The sequence below is a fragment of the Kogia breviceps genome, chromosome 2, assembly GCF_026419965.1.
Source record: "Kogia breviceps isolate mKogBre1 chromosome 2, mKogBre1 haplotype 1, whole genome shotgun sequence".
Lineage (NCBI taxonomy): Eukaryota > Metazoa > Chordata > Mammalia > Artiodactyla > Physeteridae > Kogia > Kogia breviceps.
The window spans coordinates 146,981,269-147,005,081 of NC_081311.1; the positions used below are offsets into that span (position 1 = coordinate 146,981,269).

General features: G+C 40.5%; 1 protein-coding gene across 26 annotated transcripts in view; it reads left to right on the forward strand.

The window, feature by feature from the left end:
• The window catches only part of OSBPL6 (oxysterol binding protein like 6), a 206,506-nt gene that overhangs the window by 57,924 nt on the left and 124,769 nt on the right, over positions 1-23,813 (forward strand). Inside the window, exons 1-2 of one of the 26 annotated variants that reach the window (XM_067026359.1) lie at positions 16,792-17,018; positions 17,639-17,975. The exons of 24 other annotated variants lie outside the window; for them this stretch is intronic. The gene's annotated coding sequence lies outside the window, so the exon portion shown is untranslated. Of the gene's footprint in view, positions 1-16,791; positions 17,019-17,638; positions 17,976-23,813 lie in introns of those variants that run through there. One more of the 26 variants, XM_067026358.1, reaches the window with a different exon arrangement.

Consider the following 23,813-nt stretch of genomic DNA (forward strand, 5'->3'; position numbering starts at 1 on the left):
TGTTGATTTTGTGGTCTTTGGGGGAGGATGTGTAGAGTGATATGGGTCCATGCAGCTGTCATTGTCCTCCAAACCTTGAAAGTTCCTGCAAGGAAGGTAATATTCTCCCCACTTTTAGGTGAGAAAACTAAGAAAAGCTAAATGACTTGGCCAAGATTGCACAGATACTATGTACTGGGAGAAAAGGAGACCTTGTTCTTTTGCTTACATCAGAAAACATTTAATCTCCTGTTGTGAAGCTTATTTATGGTTTGGCAGAGGGTCATGGTAAACTTTCTTGATAAATTTTAAGAGTGCTATGGGGAAGTGAAGGTCCTCTGAAAATGTTTAGTGTTTCTCTAGAAGAAATTTCAGGTTTGGTTGGGGGTGTGATGGTATGTAAATGTGTACAAAGTGAAAGTTTGTGTGACTTTCTCTTTTTACAACAAAATGAAATTTTTTCTATGATTTTCTCTCAGTGCATATTTTTGAAGATCAACAAAGAATGTAGTCCAGTTTGTGACCCTGATGTTAGTTGTGTTAAGGTTAGAAAAGGACAGCCACTGGTGGAAAACGTGGTTCTATTTCGTTAAGGAAGGATCAGGAAATACTGCTGTCTGTGCCTGCAACAGCATCTGGTTCCTTTCACTGCAAGGAGTAGGATGGAGACGTTTGTGTCATGTCATCAGTCTCAGTGTTTCTCCTGCGCTTTGGTTTGGGGATTTGAGGACTAAGTGTCAGGTATTTTCGAGGAAGAGATGAGAATTCTCTGGCTTGTTTCATTTTCTATCTATACGAGTAACATCTACTTATGTTGATATTTGAAAAATAAAAGAGTACAAAAAAAGAAAAAAATCACCTAAAATCTTATTATCCAGAATTCACTTTTGTTAATTTTCTGGTATTGTTTGCCCTGCTGGTAATTTTTTTGTTTTGTTTTATTGTGTATTTTTTTAAAAATAAAATACTGTATTGTGCGTGCTAGTTTGTAGCCTACTTTTTTGATGTACCGATAAAATGTGAACATTTTTCCAATAAATCATCTATGACATGATGTTTAATAGCTATACATTTAGTCCCTTACACAGATGTGCCATACTCTACCTAATCAGTCTGCTCTTGTTGATTTAGGTTGCTTTAGGTCATTTTTGCTATTATAGCATTATAGTGAATGTTCTTGCAAATGTATCTTTGTGTACACTTCTGATATGTAAGGAGTTACTGATTCTCTTGTTAAGATTGATTGTCCTTTTTTGGTTTGGAGAAATAGAATTAAATGTACAGAACCTTTTTACGTCTATTTCCTTTCCTTCAACTTTTCAATCTTTGTTTTGTGTTTGAGTTTAAGGAACTCCCTGCAGGCTCATTCCTTGACCCTCAGTTTTTCTTCCCCCGGGCTCACTCTACATCAAATGATTCTATTTTTTACAACTTCGGGTGCCATCTCTGTTCTGTTGACACCCAGACACTGACCTTGTAGCCAATTTATAAGTAAATCTTCAATTGCTATTATAAAATCTCCAACTAGATGTTTGATTCATAATCTCACAGCAGCATACTCTAACCCTGAACATGCATGATACTTCCCACTATCCCAGCAGGAGAGGTCTGGGCTACAGAGCCGAGTTTTCTAACTGCCTGTTGGACATTTCACTCAGGTCACCGATAAGACATTTCAAACTTCAAGTGCAAAATAATAACTATAGCTGCTAATATTTTATTGAGATTATTGTGTGCCATGCTAAGTGTTTCACTTTACATGCATTAGTTTATTTTATCCCAACAGCCATATAGGTGGTACCGTAATTCCCATTTTACAGATGATGAAAACAGAGGCACAGAAGCTTACATAGAAGCTAGTAAATCTTACTGTGCTCTTTACAGATATGCTGTGTGGTTTACAAAATGGAGTTCTTGATGAACTTCACCCTATAGTGTCTTCCCAAAGTATTTGTTATCTTGGGAAACGGTGCGCTACTTAGGAGCTCATACTAGCAAATTGAGAGACATCCTTGGTACCTATTTCTCCCTCCTTTGTCAGTATCCCCTGTTGATCCTACCTTCCAAATATATCTTGAATAATGCCACTGTTCTGCACACCTGCTGCAACCCCCCCAAAGCAGGCCAGTGTCATCTCCTGCCTTAACAACTCCTAGCCCCTGCCTCTGCTCTTACCCCCTCAGGACTAGTCCTCACACACACCGGATGGTCTTTTACAAATGCAGATCTAATCCTTCACTCCCCTGTTCATAGCCTCCCATTGTACTTAGAATGAATAAAAGTCACCGCTCTGTTTTAGAAGGCGCTGCTTCTCTTCCCTGCCTTGACCAGGCTACACCTTCTCTTCCTTAGGGCTTCTGTACTTGCTATTCCTTATGGCTGAAATAGTCCTCAGCACCTTTCTTCACTTGAACAACTCCCGCTCCTTTTTCTGATTTCATTAAAAATATATATATATATTTATTTATTTATTTTTGGCGGTGTTGGGTCTTCGCTTACGTGCGAGGGCTTTCTCTAGGTGCGGCGAGCGGGGCCCCTCTTCATCGCGGTGCGCGGGCCTCTCACTGTCGCGGCCTCTCTTGTTGAGGCCTCTCTTGTTGCGGAGCACGGGCTCCAGATGCGCAGGCTCAGTATTTGTAGTTGCTCCGAGGCATGTGGGATCCTCCCGGACCAGGGCTCGATCCCGTGTCCCCTGAATCAGCAGGCGGATTCTCAACCACTGCGCCACCAGGGAAGCCCTGATTTCATTTTAAATGTACTTCCACCGAGCAGAAGCCTTCTCCGGTCCCCTGATATAAATGAAGGTTCTCCCTTGTGTTCTCAGACTTCTGCTCCTTACCCTCACGATACCGAATACGATGTATAGACTCATAATCTTACACTTAGACTCATTTATAATATAATCTTGGACTCTGAGGGATTATTTATCTGATACCTTCCTCCCTGTGCCGTCCCACCTGTCAGCGCCCTGAGAAGGCTGGGGCTGTGTCTAGTTTGTTCACCTTTGAACCTCACCCCTAAGTACAATCCCTGGCAGATAGGAGACATTCAGCAAATATTTGAGTGAAAAAAGAAAGTATAAACGTATTGAGCTCCTTCCAGGCTACTGTACCTGGAAGCGAGATGAGCTGAGATGTCTCTTTCTCCGTACAGGGGTGAGGATGTGTATTTGATTCTCTGTTTGTCCAGGGGGAGCCTAAGGACTGAAGGCCTGGGACTCACGTTTAGGCAAACAAGGGAGTGGTGGGCTCAAGGAGTGAAAGATGGTCCATAGTGGAGGACTAAGAATCAGAGGAGGGTAGAAAGAGCCACAGCTCTGCTTCCGTCCCAGTGGGAGAGCCCATTGTGATGCCTCATAGGGGTTGAAGGATTGAATTAGAACCGGTTCTTAAAGTTTTTATTTGGTAAGCCCTCTACTCTGTCAATGTTAAGCCGAACGTAGCAACAGTTACTATGGGTTTCTTTTCTTCTTCTTCTTCCTGCTCCTCTCAACTATTGGAATATCTGTGTTTAATTTTCTGTGGCATAAAATTTCATTAACTGTGGGTGTGCCATGTCTGCTTACAAGGGCTTGCCGTGGGAGCAGAAAGGAGGTTACAAGGGGCCTTCAGGGTTGATGACCGCGGAGGAGGGGTCCTCTCAGAAACCATGATATGTCCTTCTGGCAATCCAATCTGTCCTACAAGGCACCTGTGTGGGGATCTTTTAAGGCTCACAGTAGTTTCGGTTTTGAAGGCAGTTTTTCCCGATCACTCACTCTTCCTGCCTAAAGCGGTGAAGCCACAGAACTATGTTGATTTAAATTCTAAATTTAATGACAGTACCCTCATAGGCGCTGGCGCCAAAGGGAGACGATTTCTGTATTCCTGTTCTACTGCATTTCCCTCATCGGACTGCAAATAATGGTGGCAGCAGCCATCCTACACATGTGGCTGTCATTGTGTAATTTCACCTTTTGAAATGCTGGACTCTGAGCAGAAAGAAATGTACTTTCTCATATTTCCGTGCCTGCGTGTTTATCCTTTGGATTCTTAAGAATATCTGAGACCAAAGAGCAGTGTTCTGCTGAAACTACACTTAACCATATGAGCTACTACACCAAAAATGTTTCCTGGGCACTTTAGAGATTGCAAAGACTGAGTTCTTGATTGCATTGGAAATAACTCGTTCACTGGAAAGCTACCATGCCATTTTTAAAAATTGTTGCCCAAAAGGTGTAGAGCCTTGAATGTTATCACTTCATTTCTCCTTTTTAAATATGGGGTTAACGTTAGTCATTTTCAACAGGGATTGGCAAAATTTACAGTAGGGCCAAGTAATAAATATTAGGAGTTTCATGAGCCATACAGTCTGTTGCCAACCACTCAACTCTGCCCTTGTAGTGTGAAAGCAGCCATAGACACTACACAAGTAAATGGGCATGGCTGTAGGCCAATAGAACTTTTTTTTTTTTTTTTTTTTTTTGTGGTACGCGGGCCTCTCACTGCTGTGGCCTCTCCCGTTGCGGAGCACAGGCTCCTGACGCACAGGCTCAGTGGCCAAGGCTCACGGGCCCAGCCGCTCCGCGGCATGTGGGATCCTCCCGGACCGGTGCACGAACCCGTGTCCCCTGCATCAGCAGGCGGACTCTCAACCACTGCGCCACCGGGGAAGCCCAATAAAACTTTTATTACAAAATAAGCAGAGGGCAAGATTTGACCCATGGACCATAGTGTGTTGCCATAATTAGCATAATTGCCCAAACCAAAACAGTTAAAGCAGGGGAGATGATTTGAGTGAAACAAAAAATAGGAGACTTGCTCTCATATGGTCAGTGCCTAAACTCAGATTTTAGAGAGGAGCTCGGGAGGCTTTGTTAACTGTGACCAAGTGAGATGCCATCTGCGTCACAGATACCAACATTGGTTACTTGAGGCCATTTGAATAGAACTAAATTTAGATGTGCAGAGAGGCATAATTCCTACCCCATTCCTTATGATTAGTGCTAATACTGTAGACTGTGTTTAGTCAGCATGAATTAGATGTCTGCTATTCATTCCTTCCTGACTTGATGAATTCATGGCACAACTCTATCTTAGAATAATTTTGGATCTTTACTAAAATAATATGAGCCTTTGGTAAGCAGTACATCAGGGATTACCATGTGTAATCATGGCCCCTGGTGATATCAGTATGAGGGAGCACTAGTTTCTCTGGAAGTCCTGAACATTTCTGATATAGGGACTGTAGACAGAATCTGTAGAAGGTAGCACATATTAGAGAACATTCAAAACACCGTAAAAGAAGAGAAGTTGTCACCACTGATGAGTTGTACAAAAATAGGTTTCAGGAATTGCTTTTGAAGGAGAAGTAGAAATGGATGACAAATTGAGTTGATTGGTTATTTGCTTTTGTAAAGAAACTTCTTCTAGGATTGATGAGAATTTCAGACATTGATGACAAAATTTGATATGGGTAAAGGTTTGTTAATAATTCAGTGGTTTAAAGGAATTTTAGATCTGGTCCAGCTCTTTCACAGTTGGAGAAATTGAGGCTATCTGAGTAATATCACCATACTCATTTTCTTATTTTGCTGTATTATCTACATGCTATATATTCTGAAGGGATAAATTCAGAGCTAACAAATCAGAAGTGGATATAATAGTGTTATTTTTTTTATATGCCTGTTTATTTTATCCATCATTGTAGTGGAGGTGGGGCTATCAGTTGCCATATTTAGCAAATAAAAATGTAGGATACCAAGTTAAATTTGAACTTCAGACAAACAAGGGATCATTTTTTAGTGTAAAATTGTAGTATTAAATGCAGTATTTGAGATACTTATACTATATAATTCCATGTTTAATTGACATTCAGATTTAACTAGAAGTCCTGTATTTTATTTGGCAACTGTACTGAGAGAACACAAGATGAAAATTGAGAAAGACTAGCCATGATGGCTACCAGAATTGGCTAGCTTGCAAATCCTAGCACCCACCTGGAGAGCTTATTAAAAATTCTAATTTCCAGGCCCATACCAGAGAGTCTGAATCAGTAGGACTGGGGGTTGGGGGGGTGGAGTTCAGGTATTAGTATTTCTAAACAGTGTCCCCAGGTGATTGTGCAAAGCTTTGGGACCTGCTGTTTTGTAATGTGCACTCGCTGGTGTTCTCTGGAACAGAAGTTTTCAAGGAGGTAACTCTCTGGTCTGGACACCATTACTTTCCAGTGGCTGAGACTCTGTAAGAGTTTGCTCCATTGATTGGGTAGTTAGTACTACGGAGGTTGTGTTGAGGCTTACTTACCAAATTACTCAGCCCATCACCTTCATTTCCTTCATTCACAGTGTGATATCGGGGCCTGGGATTAGGGGAAAAGTGGGGACAGATTCGATAAAGTGAGCTAATTTGGAGGAGGGGGGTGACAGAGGAATGGTTCAGTCTAAAGTCCTGTAGAGCTTCCTTTTCAAACACCCTGTTCTCACTAAATTCCTCTGTCCTCCCACTTGTCAGTGTTTCTTCCTATATGATAGGACTTAATTGTTAAAAATGACCTTTGAAGAAGTCATCTGGTCCAAAATCCTTGGGGGAATCTATTCAAGCCTTGGTGTTCACATCATCCTGAGGTTTGACCTTGATGTCTGGTTTCTCTGCTACAAGAGGTGGCAGTCAGGATCTGGGTAAGCAGTTGAGAAGCGAAGCTCCTTGACTTGGTGGACCACACGGGCAGTTACATGGTTTTATTTATGGACATTGGGAGGCTTTTCTCTTTGGCAGAAAAGCTGTACAGCCCGGTGATGTTTTAGAGAAAAAACAAAAAAAAGCAGGGCTTCCCTGGTGGCGCAGTCGTTGAGAGTCCGCCTGCCGATGCAGGGGATACGGGTTCGTGCCCCGGTCCGGGAAGATCCCATATGCCGCGGAGCGGCTGAGCCCGTGAGCCATGGCCGCTGGGTCTGTGCGTCCGGAGCCTGTGCTCCGCAACAGGAGAGGCCACAACAGTGAGAGGCCCGCGTACCACACACACACAAAAAAGCAAAGAGCTGGTGTTTAGAGAAAGCAGCATAGCCTCTTAGGGAAAAGATCCTTTCTATGGATAGGAGATATTCAACTGTAACGGGAAATATAAACTTAGAACCTAACTTTTAACTAGAATGTGAAGGTTTTGCTAACAGGGTGATAGCTGGAGGGGGTGGTTTTAGCTTCAAGCCTTGGTTTTTCTTGAATCGACCAGCCCTTTAACAGAGGTGTTGGGCAACAATCTTTACCATAACAAAGGAATAAGAAGTGGACAGTTTCAATCATGATTTTGTTAAGTAATTTCATATTCAGCAGTTCAGAGGGTCTTCCTAGGGCCATCCTGAAATCCAGCAGTTGGCAGGGTTAACAGGCACTTTTTAAAAAAAAATTTAAAGATGTTATTTTGATGTGGACCAATTTTGAGAGTCTTTACTGAATTTGTTACAATATTGCTTCTGTTTTATGTTTTGATTTTTGGCCCCGAGGCACATGGGATCTTAGCTCCCTAACCAGGGATTGAACCCACATCCCCTGCATTGGAAGGCAAAGTCTTAATTAACCACTGGACCACCAGGGAAGTCCCTAGCCATCACTTTTTAGGGAAGTCATGGAAAAAAACGGCTGTGGCATTTGAGGCCACCTGAGGAGCTCACCAGGTCACTTCATGCAGAACTAAAGGCCATGATGGAGAGCTGAACTGAAAGAAACATGTTCCCCTAAACCAGATCTTAACAGACAGTGGCACACTGCAAATAGGCACTTGGTACATACATCCATTATTTGAAGATAAGATTAATGCAAAAGAATTTATCTAAGTGATTTTCTTTTAAATATATTTTTGATCGAGAATGTGCTTTTTTAAAACATCGTTTTGACATGCTTATTTACTTTGAAACTTGGTCCTACAACAGCACACCAGGCCAGCCTGTTTGTCTTCTCAGGGTACATCTTGGCTCTTGGAGATTAGCCTGGGATGTTAGAATAGAATCACACCGGGAAAACAAACACACTCCCTCTCTCCCCTGCCCCGTCTCTTTGAGTTCTGTTTTGTGCTAGTTGTAAGGTTAGCCTAATAGACAGGTTTAAAAAAATAAATAAATGAAGCCAAGATGTCCACTGGGCTTCCTTGAGTTGAATATATATGTGTTTTAACATTGGACAGCCAGAAGTTTAACTTCTAGCTTTCTAAGTATAATCAATTTGCATTAAGAATTTAATGTTTCTTATTCCTAATGCTGTGATTTTTTATATGAACTAATGAGCATTGTATTGGATGGGCAAGCTTCAGTGGATTTTATAAGGGTTGATTCTCAATTTTGAATTTGTGAATTATCGACATCATTTAAAATCCTAAACCGTCTTCCTTCTGTGGTGTGGTTTTAGGCATCTTCTCTCAGCCATCGAGTTGATATGTGCACAAGACACTCAAACTTTTCCTGAAGGCCTAAATTTTTGCATTATGATGCAAAATAAATCATACAGTATATTTTGTAACCAAATATAAATAGGATTTGTGCTATCCATATTTTTGACTTATAGTTCTATTACTGTTTTTTTCAGGCAGGAATTATTGAAAAACAAGTGGCTACACCTCATGTTTCTGTTGAAAGAAATATGGTAATGATCTCTTCAAACATCCCTGGATGGAATGTGGTCTGTTAGTAATTACAAATCTTCATTATTATTAACTTTCTATATTTATTTATTACCTTACAGTTTAGACGTTACTTTTATATCCATTGCCTTGCTTGATACTTAGCAACAACCCAGGGTTTTGTTTTGTTTTGTTTTTGCGGTACGCGGGCCTCTCACTGTTGCGGCCTCTCCCGTTGCGGAGCACAGGCTCCGGATGCGCAGGCTCAGAGGCCATGGCTCACGGGCCCAGCTGCTCCGCGGCACGTGGGATCTTCCCGGACCGGGGCACGAACCCGTGTCCCCTGCATCGGCAGGCGGACTCTCAACCACTGCGCCACCAGGGAAGCGCCCCAGGGTTGTTTTGAGTGAGGTGTACAGGGCTTGTTACCTCCAGCTTATAGATGTATAAAATGAGGTTCAAAAGAGGTCCAGAGACCCAGTAGCTACTAAGTAGTGGAGGGGGGATTTAAGTTCTAATTTTTTTTAAAGACCTGTAGTCTTTAAAAAAAACATTGGAACGTTTCAAATGTGTACAAAGTAAACAGAATAGTATGGTGAATCCCCATGTACCCATCACCCAACCTCAACAATTAGCTGTATAGTTTTGACAAATGGATATACCTGTGTAATTTACACCCCTATCATGATAATTCCATCTCCGAGAAGGTTCCTTCATGCCCCTTCTCAGTCAACTCCCCATCCATCTTAGGTAACCACTGTTCTGATTTTTTTTTCACCTGATATTAGTTTGCTTGTTCTTGAACTCTTCATAGTAGTAGAATCTCTCAATCTGGTTTCTTTTGTTCAGAATCATGGCTGTGAAGCTCTAGTCTCATGACCTAGAGTTCAGTGCTGTTGGTTCAGATGGGAGCTATATCTTCATCTCATAGTTACAGAAAGATGATTCCCTGAATGATACCCTGAGAAAACCCAGGCTCTGGCCTCATCTTATGATTGTTTGAGCTCACGTAGAGACATTAACAGTTTTTCTTTACACATGGAGGATCCCTCATTCTCTTCAATCACAGCTGATTCTGTTCTGAGGGTTGGTGTCGGAGGAGGTGCTCATCATGAAATAGTTTGCTAACTTAGTCATTTGCTTCTAAGGCATGCATCCTCACCCCTCAGGTCCTCAACTAATTTCTCCTAATGTATCTGCCTATATGTTCTTGGAGCCCTCTTGATCAAACTCCGTTTGAGGCTGTGCTGATTTTTTACAGTCAAGTACTGATAATTGTAAGATCCAGAACGTCATTTACCTGTCTCGTCATTTATAATTAGATTACTTAATGGTTCAGTTTTGCTAATTAAGTAGAAGAGAAATGATCAAAATAGTGTTTCAATTGCTCTATCCAGATCTTGCTTTTCATTTCATTTTAATTGAAATAAATCAGTGAGGACTCAGTAGTAGAATTAGATCCAAATGTGTTTTTCTTCTGTAGGGAATTTTCTTCGAATTCTTTAACTCAGTTATCTCTATTTTAGGTTAGAAAAGGCCAACACAGACAAAAAAAAAAAAAGGCAGAATGACTCTTAGCTTTTAGGGAAGAAATGTTTAAGAATTTATATAGGGAAGGCTCATAAGTAGAGCAGTGAGCTCAAGGAAGGACTAATTTATAGATGCCTCTGGCTCCTTTGACAGGCAGCAATTTCTTTCCCAAAGAAAGTTTACACACTGATGTTGCTGAATGATATGTAGTTTCTTTAATTGATTGGAAAGAAGAGAGCCTGAAAGGTGAAAATAACTTTGACTTTATTCCCTTCGCTGTGTGTTTTAAGTTTGAGTCAATACTTGATGACTCATTTCCCCATATGAAACTTTTGAAGGATGTGACTGGCTTCTGGTAATCATAGCAGCCATTGATGATCATTGCTGAGGTCCCATTCATTCACTAGGAGATATAGAATGGCAGTCTTCTAATTCTAACATTTTTCTTCAATTATTAGCTAGAATAAATTATTAGCCTCTATAAAGAGAAAGTGTTTTGTATCAAGGCCTCAATATCCCAAGGTATGGCTTGTAATAGAAAAGCAGGGTAAATGCTGATTCTTTCCCTTTATTTACCAATTTCAAAATGAGTTGGTTAGCTGGCCTCCTCTAAAGGCGATCATAATGAACTTTTTTTTTAAGATCATAATGAACTTTGGGATTTAAACACATTTGATATGTTTCAATCCATTTGCAGTAATTATTTTATTTGATGATCAAATTGTCCAGTGTTCGGCCAGGGGAGCCTCTTCCATTTGGCTTCTGAGCTGTATATATGGTATGTATGTATGTATCTATGCATGTATGCATCAATCAATCATCCATTTATCTTTATTTCTATTTATTTATAATATGGTCCTGCTGGTCTTTGATAACAAGATGTTCCTAGCTCGTTGTACCTTTTGTTTCCAGACCTGAAATCAGCCATTTCTCCAAGGAGTTCTGGTTCCTTTCAATGGAAATTGTATTTCAAGACACAATATTAACACTATCAGTGGTGATTGCTACTTGATTTGTTATTATTTATAGGCCTTTTCAGAGGATAAAATTAGGAAATTTTACCTTTACGTAAACTGCTTTGTGAGTTCATACTGATACTTCCAATTCAGATCGAAGATTATGAAAAAATGATGATTAGGTGGAAAAGAATGGAGTGAATAAGCAAGGGCTGTAAGACAATGTAAAAGGCGCTAAGGAAATAGTTAATGAAATTATGGAAAATAGAACTGCGGAGGGATCTTAAGATAGACATGGTCTGTTTTTCTACCTATTCCTTTGCCCTTTCATAAAAGCTAAGTTTGAACCTGTCTGAGTAGAGAAGAGGTTCAGGAAGGTGAAGCTCAAATATTAGTTACTGGCTTCAGCAGTACAGAAATGGCTGGAGGCCTCGATGTGAAGTGATTTGTGTGAAGTGAAGAGATCAGAAAACAGATTACAGCAGTTCAAACGGAGAATTTTGTATCGAGCAAATTTCAACTTTAGTTGACCCTCCTGCAACTGTTTTCTCACTTTGAACTGTTTCTTGGAAAAAGGCTTTTATCTCTAGCAGCGAGAAATTTGGTATGTGAAAATAGGGCAAAGTTAACTGCTGATAAGCCCTTTACATGCATGGTGGTTCTGGTTTTCCTTTTTGGTCAGAAGAGCTCTTGGTCATCATTTTTGTCAGATTTCTCCTACCGATCTTAACTTTAATGTTGTTGCTGTTATTTTATTTAATGAGAGGCAATATGTAGGACATTTTGACTAGTATTTTGTATTATACAGGGTGGAGGCAAGAAGCCCAGGCTTTAAGCATCCCCAGTTTAGTCTGGAAGGCATATGTGTTCAGGTATACAGCCAATATCTAAGGCAAAATGTTGCATGTATGCATGTTATCATAATTAGAGAAACTTGAATTAGTTTATTTACTCCATAGGGAGATTCAGAATTAAATGCAGAGGTAAATTTCTTTTTTTGCTTTGCTAGAAAAACTCTGCCCATACATGTTTAAAAATGCCATTCTTGAAAGTATGTCTGTTTTCAAATTGAATATCTACAGTAAATGAAATAAATATGTTAAATATCCCCAATTCTTTGAGCGTTAAATTTTCTTTAGTGCATGTTGTAAAAGAGAATTGTTTTGGATGGGAAAAAAATGCAAATGTTATAGGCTTTTAAGGTTAGTATCAAAATGTTAGCAAAACTACATTTCATTATTATTATTTAGAATCTGTCTCCAAGGGGAGCATTTCATGAATCAGGATACATAAATGAAGTGTAAGTTTCTTTAAACTTAGTATTCATTTTTAAAGAAGAAATGTTAATATTTTGAAGTAGACATCAGTGAAATGCAACGTTATAAGGATGGGTTTCCTTACAATATTTCAACAAAAAATAACCTAATAGCCTCCCTCTCTAGGGCTATGGGATCCAATGGATTAAAGATGGCAGAGACTGGCCTTCATTAAAATTAAAACCTTCTACTCTGTCGAAGACAATGCCCAGAGAATGAGAAGACAAACCACAGATTGGGAGAAAATATTTGTAAGAGACGCTTCCAATAAAGTATTGTTATCCAAAATATACAAAGAATTCTTTACAAACTCAGCAATAAGAAAACAAACAACCTGATTAACAAGTGGGCCAAAGACTATAACAAAGAGCTCACCAAAGAAGATATACAGATGGCCAATAAGATACAAAAAGATGCTCCTCATCATAATGTCCTCAGGGGAATGCAAATTAAGACGAGATACCTCTACACACCAATTAGAAGGGCCAAAATCCAAAACACTGATAACACCAAATACTGGTGAGGATGCAGAACAACAGGAACTCTAATTCATTGCTGTTGGGAATACAGAAATGGTATCTGCCACTTTGGAAGACAGATTGGCAGTTTCTTACAAAACTAAACATACTCTTACCATACAATCCAGCAATCACACTACTTAGTATTTACCCAAAGGACTTGAAAACAAGCCTGCACAGGGCTGTTTATAGCAGCTTTGTTCATAATTGCAAACACCTGGAAGCAACCAAGATGTCCTTCAGTAGGTGAATGGATAAGTAAACTGGTGTATCCAGACCATGGCATATCACTCAGCACTAAAAAAAAATGAGCTATCAAGTCATGAAAACACATGGAGGAACCTTAAATGCATATTATTAAATGAAAGAAGCCAATTTGAAAAGGTTACATACTGTATGAGTCCAATCATATGACATTCTGGAAAAAGCAAAATTATGAAGACAATAAAAAGAACAGTAGTTGCCAAGGGTTGGGAGGTGAAGAGGAATGAACAGGTGGACACAGAGGACTTTTAGGGCAGTGAAAATACTCTGTAAGATACTATACATGTCATACATTTGCCCAAACCCATAGAATGGACAGCAAGAGTGAACCATAATGTAAACTATGGACTTTGGGTGATTATGAAGTGTCAGTGTAGGTTCATGAGTTGTAACAAAGGTACCAGTCTTGGGGGGGGGGGCGGATGTTGATAATGGGGAGGCTCTGCCTGTGTAGCTGCAGAGGGTATATAGGAAATCTCTGTATTTTTTCCTCAGTTTTGTTGCAAACCTAAAACTGCTCTAAAAACTAAAGTGTTAATTTTTTAAAGTGCGTGGAAAAAGTGGTACAAAGAAATTAGAACTTTTGAGTTTCTGTATCTCTCACTGTTTCTTGGGATTAATGAATTGGGAAAATATAAAATAGAGGTGGAGAATCAAATACAGCTGAAATTCAGAGTTGGAGAAAGTATGTCTACATCCCATATAACACTCAATATACCTAGCACCTGGTACTTTATTATCCCTTGTTTTATCAGAAGTTCAAGATTCAGTATTTTGTAGGTATAGTTCCAAACTTATAATGGAAATGGATTTTAAAAATTAGATTTATTTTTTAACCTTTTTTTTAAAGCTGTTATGAAATGAGAACTAGTTCTATAATGGGTTTCTCCAAAAGCAAAGTGTTAGTGTAATCCTGGACAAAAGTACACATAGAATAGTCTGTCAGAGCTGGAAAGAGCTTTGCCATCATCTGGTTGCCTCACATCCTCAGTTTATAAATAAAGAGACCAAGCCTCAGCAATGCTGCTCAGTGACTTGCACAGAGTGACACACTTTGAAGCAGCAGAGCTGTGACTAGGAACCCAGACATCCAATTCCTGGTCAGTGTGTTTTCAGCTGTATTGGGATGCTTGGTGACTGCGTCTTTCTTCCACATCTTGGTTGGAAAGCTTAAGGGCTTGCAGAGATACTGAAATATATACGTGTATGCATTATTCAGAAGAGGCACAGAAAATTCTCAGTATCTTCTAAAATGATGATGATAAATTTAAACTTGCCTTCAGGATATCAGGAAGCCTCTGACAGTGTAGCCTTTTGGCAAATGCTTTTACCTCTTTTGCTGGCCAGAGTCACACTAAGCCCATATTCAGAATAAAAAGGGGGACTGTGACATGGTAACATGATGCTCAGGGAGCTCTCTGGTGCAGGTGCAAGGCCTCCTTTCCTTATGACCAACAGTTGTGTTGGGACACAATTCACGCACTCTTCTTTTTTTTTTTTTGGCCACACTGCATGGCTTGCGGGATCTTAGCTTTCCAACCACGGATTCAACCAGGCCACGGCAGTGAAAGTGCCAAGTCCTAACCACTGGACCTCCAGGGAACTACTTTTGTACTCTTCTAACTCATGAATGCCAGTTGCTTTGTTCCGTAAGATCTTCCAGTTATTCTTGAGTTTTGGAAATTATCTAACCAGGAGAAAGTAAAATCCATAAACATGAAAAAAAGTAAATTAAGTCCTTGAAATTACTTGATCATTCTGTCATGTAAATGTCCAAACTGACCATCACATCAACTCTCTGGATTTATAGGATATCATCTCATTTTAAGACCTTACAGCAATTCACAATTGTTGATTAGTGAGTACTGACCGTATACCTCCTTGCATGTCTTGTGAATTCTGTAAGGAGACTGGAAACAGTTTTGGCTCAGAGTAATGGCACATTTCACAGGTGTACTTTTTCCATCAGTGCCATGGGAAACAGGACCAATTATATGTAATTTCTGAACTGTGTGACTTTGAACTATGTGGATTATGAGGACCCTTTAAACACACAGAATTTCATGGCTTTCAACATGGTAATAATTGAGTTTAATGTATTCAGTCTACAGGCAATACTTGCTCGTAGGTGCATTTGTGAGGCCCTCCCTGCCCCAAAATAATTTCATAATCTCCAAGGGGTCCCTGGGCCTTCAGTTGGGAATCATTGCTGTAGACCTCCAGGGAGCGTGAAGAGTGTTATCAGTGGGGAACAGTGGTTTTTTTTTTATATTTTACTTTTTAGAGTTTTATACTGATTATTTGTTTCCTTTAAAAAAGTCTGTGTGTGGGCTTCCCTGGTGGCGCAGTGGTTGAGAGTCTGCCTTCCGATGCGGGGCACACGGGTTCGTGCCCAGGTCCGGGAAGATCCCACATGCCGCGGAGCAGCTGGGCCCGTGAGCCGTGGCCGCTGAGCCTGCGCGTCCGGAGCCTGTGCTCCACAACGGGAGAGGCCACAACAGTGAGAGGCCCGCATACCGCAAAAAAAAAAAAAGTAAGAAAAAAGTCTGTGTGTATATGTAAAATAACTAAATACAGCCCCAAAAGTTTGTACAGGACACTTTAATTTAGTTCATGTTTTTCAAGTTCCAGGATTGAATAATTGTCCCACAGCTGTATTAGTGGTCATGGACTCTTTTCTGGTGGCTTTGACTTAGAAAAGTTAGGCCAGCTTTTGTACGCATAGCAACATTTTAGTGGCTAGTGTGAGCTAGGTCAGCATTCTTTCCCCTACCATTGACCTAAATCTGACAAGACTGAAGCATGTATGCAGTAGACTGAATGTGTCCCCCCTGAAATCCATATGTTGAAATCCTAACCTCCAAGGTGATTGGAAGGTGGGACCTTTGGGAAATGCTTAGGTCATGAGGGTGGAGCCCTCATGAAAGGGATTAAGTTTCCTTATAAAAGGAACCCCAGAGAGCCCCTCACCCTTCGACCTTGTGAGGACACAGGGAGAAGATGGTGGTCCATGAATCAGGATGGGGGGTTTTCACCAGACACTGAATCTGCCCACACCTTGATCTTGGCCTTTGCAACCTTCAGAAGAACCATGAAGAATAAATGTTTTTTGTCCAAGACCCGCAGTCTGGTATTTTGTCACAGCAGCCCGACAGACGTGGATGATGTTCTGTATTATTTGTTTGTTTGTTTGTTTTGGTTTTTTTTTTGTTTTTTGCGGTACGCGGGCCTCTCCCCGTTGTGGCCTCTCCCGTTGCGGAGCACAGGCTCCGGACGCGCAGGCTCAGCGGCCATGGCTCACGGGCCCAGCCGCTCCGCGGCATGTGGGATCTTCCCGGACCTGGGCACGAACCCGTGTCCCCTGCATCGGCAGGCAGACTCTCAACCACTGCGCCACCAGGGAAGCCCATGTTCTGTATTCTTAAACCTTTCTCTTCCCTTTCTTTGTCTCTTTCTCTTCTTCCTTCCTTTATTCTTCTCCTCCCCTCTCTCCCTTCTTTTTTCCCTTCCTTCCTCACTTTGTTCTACAGATACTTGAGCACCGTGTAGTCTTGGGAAGCTTACAGATTAGTGGTTAAAACATGTGCTTTAAAAGAAATCACAGAAATCTCTAATTGCAAACTGTGATCAAGTGCTGAAGCAAAAATGTGGGTGCTGTGAGACTGTGACAAAGAGTTGCAGCCCTGCCTGCAGGATCAGAGAACACTTCCCTGGGGAGCTGACAGTTGGGCTGATTTGAGATGAACTAGATGATAAAGAAAGGGAAAGATGTGTTTTCTAGGCAGAGAAAACAGAATGTGCTTAAACAATTAAATGGAAGAGCGATAGACATGCTGTGAGATGAGGCAAGGGCAAATCACACCAAGGTTTGTAGGGCCTGCCTGTTCAGAATTCTGGTTTCAATCCTAAGAGTGGGTCTTACGTGAAATACTTTTGTATGCCCAAGTGATTCAAGGACCACGTTGGGCCCAATGAACCACTGTAAACATATTCTCTGATTTTCACGGGACAGTGCTAACCCCACAGCTCTTTACTGCTTCTATTAGTCTACCAGGGCTGCCACAACAGAATACCACAGGCTGGATGGCTTAAACAACAGAAATTTATGTTCTCACAGTTCTGGAGGCTGCAAGTTCAAGATCGAGATGCCATTGGGGCTGCTTTCTCGTGAGGATGCTTTCTAGCTTGTAGACAGCTACCTTCTCACCGTATCCTTACGTGACTTCTGTGTGTGCTGGGGTGCGGGTGATTGATCTCTGGTATCTCTTCTCCTTATAAGGACACTAGTCCTATCAAATTAGAGCCCACCCTTTGACCTCATTTAACCTTAATTACCACCCTAAAGGCCCTATCTCCAAATACAGTCACACTGGGGGTCAGAGCTTTGACGTATGAACTGGGGGAGAGGGGAGGAGGGGAGACACAATTCAGCACATAACACTGACCTATCACAATCTGGAGTGTGACTTCTGATGATTGTCCCCAGGACCATACCTCATGATTTACAGTGGGCAAGTGTCTTAGAAGAGGACAGACCTTAAAGCTCTGCGGCATTTGGGCTTCTCCCTCTGAACAGTGAAAGAACCAAACAGAAACAGATTCTGTCAAGTCACCATGCTCCGTCACAGAAGCCCCACGGAAGCCACGAAGCTGGGGGTTGACCAACTTGCTGCGTCTCTAAAGTGGGCATAGCTCTTGTTGGGGGACAGATGGTGCTCAGTTGCTGCGATGCTGCAGGTCGGCAGGAAAGTCAACATGAAGCCTTAACACACAGAGAGAGGCTGAGACTTCTAGATGCAACCCTCAGAGTCTTGTGACTTCAGGTGATAACAGTTAGCTTCAAGAATCATGTGAGACCTGCTATATTTAACAAGACCACAGAGGAGAAAACTATGAAACTGAAGTAATCCACTGTTCTTGCCCTTTTTGTGAGAACAATGATAGCTATTGTTAACTACATTAAGTTGTGGGGCTCATGCTTTTTCCTGGCTCTTTTAAATTAGTGATCCTTCAAAAAGTCACCTTTAGAAAAAGATCCTAGGGAAATGAATAAGCATATCATTCTCAAGGGTATTTTCTGGGCACGTTGGTAGATATGGCATTGGCAGGGCCGTGAACACTCTAGAAAGGGGAAGCTAGAGAGAGGCATGGCTGTTTTTGTTTTTGCCAGTGCATCGCAAGCTATCAGGGCAAGGCTCATCATTTTCTCCTCAATGACATGAGTTTATTGATTATGTCTGTACTTTTCCCACTTTACCTCTTACATATTCTTATTATAAGATTCTATAATAGGATGAAATTATATAGGTTGAATTTCAATCTATTATAGGTTGAAAGGGTCAATGAAAGAAAACTTAGAATAACAGAAGCCCTATCCTCCATGCTACTGGTAGATATAGTATATGTAAGTGTAAACTGTACTATCTTAAGTGTTTTACAGCTCTTCAGGCTTCATAGGTGGTGGAAAAAGTGAAAACCTGGAGAAAAGAACATTTGCCAGGAAACCTGAGGCAAAGAGAGGTTCTATGATGTGATAGGCTAATAAATTATCAAACACTTGCTCTGTATAAGACTCTGTGCTAGGCATTAAAGGGCATAGCAAGATTAAAAAACAACAAAGGAATTTACATATTAAGTTAGATTAGCTGTAAATCTAAGCAAAATATAAAATGTCAGGGAACTGAAGAAAAGTACAGATGAGATGTCAGAAGGTGGTATATGATTTATTGCCAAATGATTAGTACTACCAGTGAAGAGACTTTCTGCACTAGCATCCAAACTCCGTAACAATGAGAACCATGCTTGCAGTGCTTGGCATAGTGGTAGGTGTTCATTGGAATGAATGAATGAGTGGTGTTTTTGCTTGTTTGTTAAAAAGGTTATAACTTATGTATAGCAAAGTATACAAATTCTGAAAGTAGACTCAATTAATTTTCTATATCTATGTCTATGTGCAAAACTACCTCCAGATGAAGATACAGAACATTTTTGGCACACTGGAAGGTTCTTACATGCCTCTCCCAGTCTGTACCACCCAACAGTAACCACCGTATTGACTGCTGTCGCTGTGCATTAATTCAGCCTGTCCTTGAACTTCATATAGATGGAATCGTACAGTGGTTCTCTTTGGGTTGAGAGTCACCCATATTGTTGCTTTAGTAGTTGCAATAGCTTGCATCTGTAGTTGATTTTTTTTTTTTTCATTTCTGTGTATTGTTCTTAATGGACACTTGGGTTTCAAGTTTGGGGCTATTACGAATAAAGCTGCTGTGAACATTCTCAGATTTGCCTTTTGATAGACATAAGCACTCACTTCTCTTGAACATATATCCATGAGTGGAATTTCTGTGTCACAGAGTATTATTACCTTTAGCAGACATTTTTTCTGAAGTGGTCATATCAATTTAGGTTCCCATGGGCAATGTAAGAGAATTTAAATACAGGTTCTGAATTGTTTTATAGGTTTCAGTAAAGTTTATTCAAAGTATATAAAGACTCTGGTCATTCTAACTTGAGGGAGGGAATGAGTTTTTCCCAATGTTAGTATTGCTTATATTTCCAGATTCTGCACCCTCACGGCCACACAATGTAGGCATTCAGTCAGTATCTGAGTGGGTCCTGAGATACGTCCATAGCTCAGGAAAGAAGACAAATATAAGAGCAGAGCATCATGGCAACCAATTATTTAATTCTGACTTTTATAGTTATCAAGGCTCCCAGCTTTATCCCTCATCAGTTTCATGATGCCATTCATTCCACAATCCTAATTGAGAGTCTGCTTTATGCCAAGAACTCTTGTCTTTCTGTTGCTGCTGAATAAAATTAAGGATGTCAGGCAAGGCCCGTAATAACACAGGGGCTGGTGCCGGGATGGATTCATGATCAAAGCTTCCCTCCACTCCTTCCTTAGGACAGGTTGTGGACTGCACCATGAGAGGAATCTCTGATAGGGCCCTGCAGCAGGGTCAGGGGTGGGCTCAGGTCAGGTCTGCACCAAGTAGGACAGGAATTAGGCATGAATGCTTTCCAATAAATTCCTCAGTTTGTCTCTCTTATCAAGGAAGATCACTTGTTTTCTTTTTGTGGGGAAGGGGATGAACAAGGAAAACCACAAAGTATGACCATGAGTTATTTGAGTCTGGATATATATGTAGTGTGACTCTTGGACAGACCTGCTTTAATAATAAAAACTGACATCGGGAAGCTCCTATGTACCAGCTATTCTTGTTCAGTCCTCATTACAACCCTATGAAATGGGTACTCTTAGTCACTCCATTTCACAGATAAGGAAAACAAAGAACAGAGAAAAGACATAACTCTCCCAAGATCACACAGCTAGAGAGGGGCAGAGAGGAATTTGAACCTAGATGGTTCCAGAAACTGGGCTCTTAGCCACTTACTGCCTGACAGTTACCTATTAGTTGTGGTTCTTTGAACTCTTAAATTCATAGTCTTTATTTCTAAGAGCCTCATAGAAGTTGGATATTTGACATGAACATTTCAATGATTTTTGCATGTAATTTCTCCCTGGGATGGCAGATTTGTAGTCTGAAGAAAGTACAGTCAGCCCTCATATCCGCAGGTTCTGCATCTGCAGATTTGACCAACTACACATCGAAAATGTTCAAGGAAAAAAATTGTCAGAAGGTTTCAAAAGCAAAACTTGAATTTGTGGCATGCCGGCAACTACAGGCATACCCTCGAGGTATTGAGGATTTGGTTCCAGAGCACTGCAATAAAGTGAGTCACACAAATTTTTTTGGCTTCCCAGTGCATATAGAGATTATGTTTACACTACTGTAGTCTATTCAGTGTGTAACAGCATTATGTTTTAAAAAAAACGATGTACATACCTTAATTTAAAAGTACTTTATTGCTAAAGACTGATAACCATCACCTGAGCCTTCAGTGAGTCATAATCTTTTTCACAATAGTAACATCAAAGATTGCTAATCACAGATCACCATAACAAATATTATAATAATAATGAAAATGTTTGAACTATTGTGAGAATTACCAAAATGTGACACAGAGACACGGGGTGAGCAAATGTTGTTGGAAAAATGGCACCCATAGACTTGCTTGACACAGGATTGCCACAAACCTTCAATTTGCAAAAAAAAGCAGCATCTTCGAAGTGCAATAAAGTGAAGAGCAGTAAAACGAGGGAAGTCTGCTTGTATTTACATAGCATTTACATTGTGTTAGATATTATAAGTAATCTAGAGATGATTTAAACTGTATAGGAGAATGTGCGTAAGTTATATGCAAATACTACACCATTTTATATAAGGGACTTGAGCATCTTAGGATTTTGGTATTCTCAGGGAGTGGGGGGGAATCCTGGAACCAACACCCCACAAATATGGACAGATGACTGTATGACCTACAGAGGTATTAGAATAATCCATAGATCTCAATTTTTAAAAATAGAAATTTTAAATCTAATATCAGTTGATCTGAATCAGAAGGTATGTAAACTGGCAGCCAAATATACTACTCAATAATGTCTGTATATTTTTATGTAAATTATGTGTGTATGTCACGAGAACTAAAGAATATCTGAAGTCTGAAAATTTATGAGTTAAAAAATCTCTACATGGGGCTTCCCTGGTGGCGCAGCGGTTTAGAGTCCGCCTGCCAATGCAGGGGACACGGGTTCGTGCCCTGGTCTGGGAAGATCCCACATGCCGCGGAGCAGCTGGGCCCGTGAGCCATGGCCGCTGAGCCTGCGCGTCAGGAACCTGTGCTCTGCACCGGGAGAGGTCACAACAGTGAGAGACCCGCGTACCACAAAAAAAAAAAAAAAAAAATCTCTACATAATTAACATTTGGACACCTGTCATAGGATATGTGCAGTACTAGATCCTGAATATATATCATCTGTAATCCCCAAAGCAACTCGAACTAGGTTTTGTTAGAGCCCAAATCCCCATTTCTCAGATGAGGAAATTGAAGATCAGATAGGCTGAGTAACCTGCCCAGTTTGATAGCTAAAAAACATCATAGTTAAAACTGGCATTTAAACTAAGCCTGTTTAACTCCAAGCCCCATGCTCTTTCCATGATGCCACAGATTTCCACTTGTGCCCAAAGGAAGCACTCAATTTCAAAAAAAATTGCTGTTTATGTGATATCATAGTCTACCCTGCTTTCTCCATCCATTTTTTTAAAGCCATCTATGACATCAAATTAAATTCCCAGAACAATTTTGAATTGTAATGGATGGCATTGTTCACTGTCTCAGCATTTTAAAATTTATTCTGCTTTTACTGCCAATATCATCTATCTAAATACAGGAAGCTTTAGTCATAAGAATGTTAATAGGCCTGATTTAGTTGTCAAATTTTTTTGTGATCTAATGAGCAAACAACTAAGTCGCTGTGGAAACCAAATAGAAATCTAGATGAATTGATACAGCAAGAGGCCTAAGAAATGGGCAGCTTGAAATAATTCCATCAAAGTAGCATAGGAGGTAAAAGAGACTGACTCAAAGAGAAATTAGGCCAAGGTTATTCAGTTAAGCCATGTATGGAAAAAAATACAGATTACATATACAAGACTTATACTTGTTTAGGGTCTATTTTATCATTTCAAACCATTGTATAATTTATGGTGATGCCACTGACAATGTATGCCTAATTTTGTTAACAGATTTTAATATTATTTTGACCTCAGTTTGTATGTGGTGGACATATTTGTACTGTAAAAGAACATATAGTGATTTTATAGTTATTGTAAAAGTGCTCAAGTTAAAAAAGAGTCTCCTGCTACCTGCCCGAAGGATTCAGTTCCCATTCCAGTAATCTGAGAGACACCAGCAACGTGATATTGGAGACTGAATGTTCCAAATGTCATTGATATGAAAACCATCTCAGGGAGCACACTCAACAGAAAACTTCCTATTAGCACGACTCTGAGTCCAGACATCCCTATAAAAACGTTCTTCATCTGGGTTTAGGATTTAAGTCATCTATCCTTTCAGGATTTGGGGTTTCGGAAAATTACTTATATTTAGGAGTGCATATTAAAACTCATGTATGTAACAGTTTGTGAACTGAGTCGGCAGAGAAGTGTCATCTGTGAATATAGGACAGTGGGCAGCTGTTCAGTGGTCTGGCAAGAACATACCAAGCAGCACAGCCCTGGAGCATCACCCCAGAGTGAAGTCAGCCTCTCTTTCGTGATCCAAATAAGTGTTTCAATTAGCACCATCCAAGTGACCTATTAGGACTAGTGAACTTCTACCCAAGCTATATCAGACTGCCAGGGTTTAGGGGTTCTTTTGTTAATCTTTGCCTGTCTTGGCACTTGTAGGTTCTGTTATGTATCAGATTCTCTGATTTTGGTCCTTGAATATTTAGAGTTTAAGGCACATTAGATATGATGATTGAAATTATCACTACGTACACAGGTCTCTAGGGCTCTTTTCCAAAGCCCAGAGGCAGGTAGTGTTTTGAGTCTATAGTAGGGGAAATACAGGACCAGCTGTCTTATGCTTTCTCTAACTTTGGAAGTATACAGTTATATAAGTGGGAGGGAAGCTTTTTAAGCACCACTGTTATTAGTAGTTGTTGACAAATCACCAGTTGGTAAATGTTAATGGTGGTTTCTTTGCCCTGGGAGCAGCATTAAAATTCTCATCTCCTGGGACTACCCTGG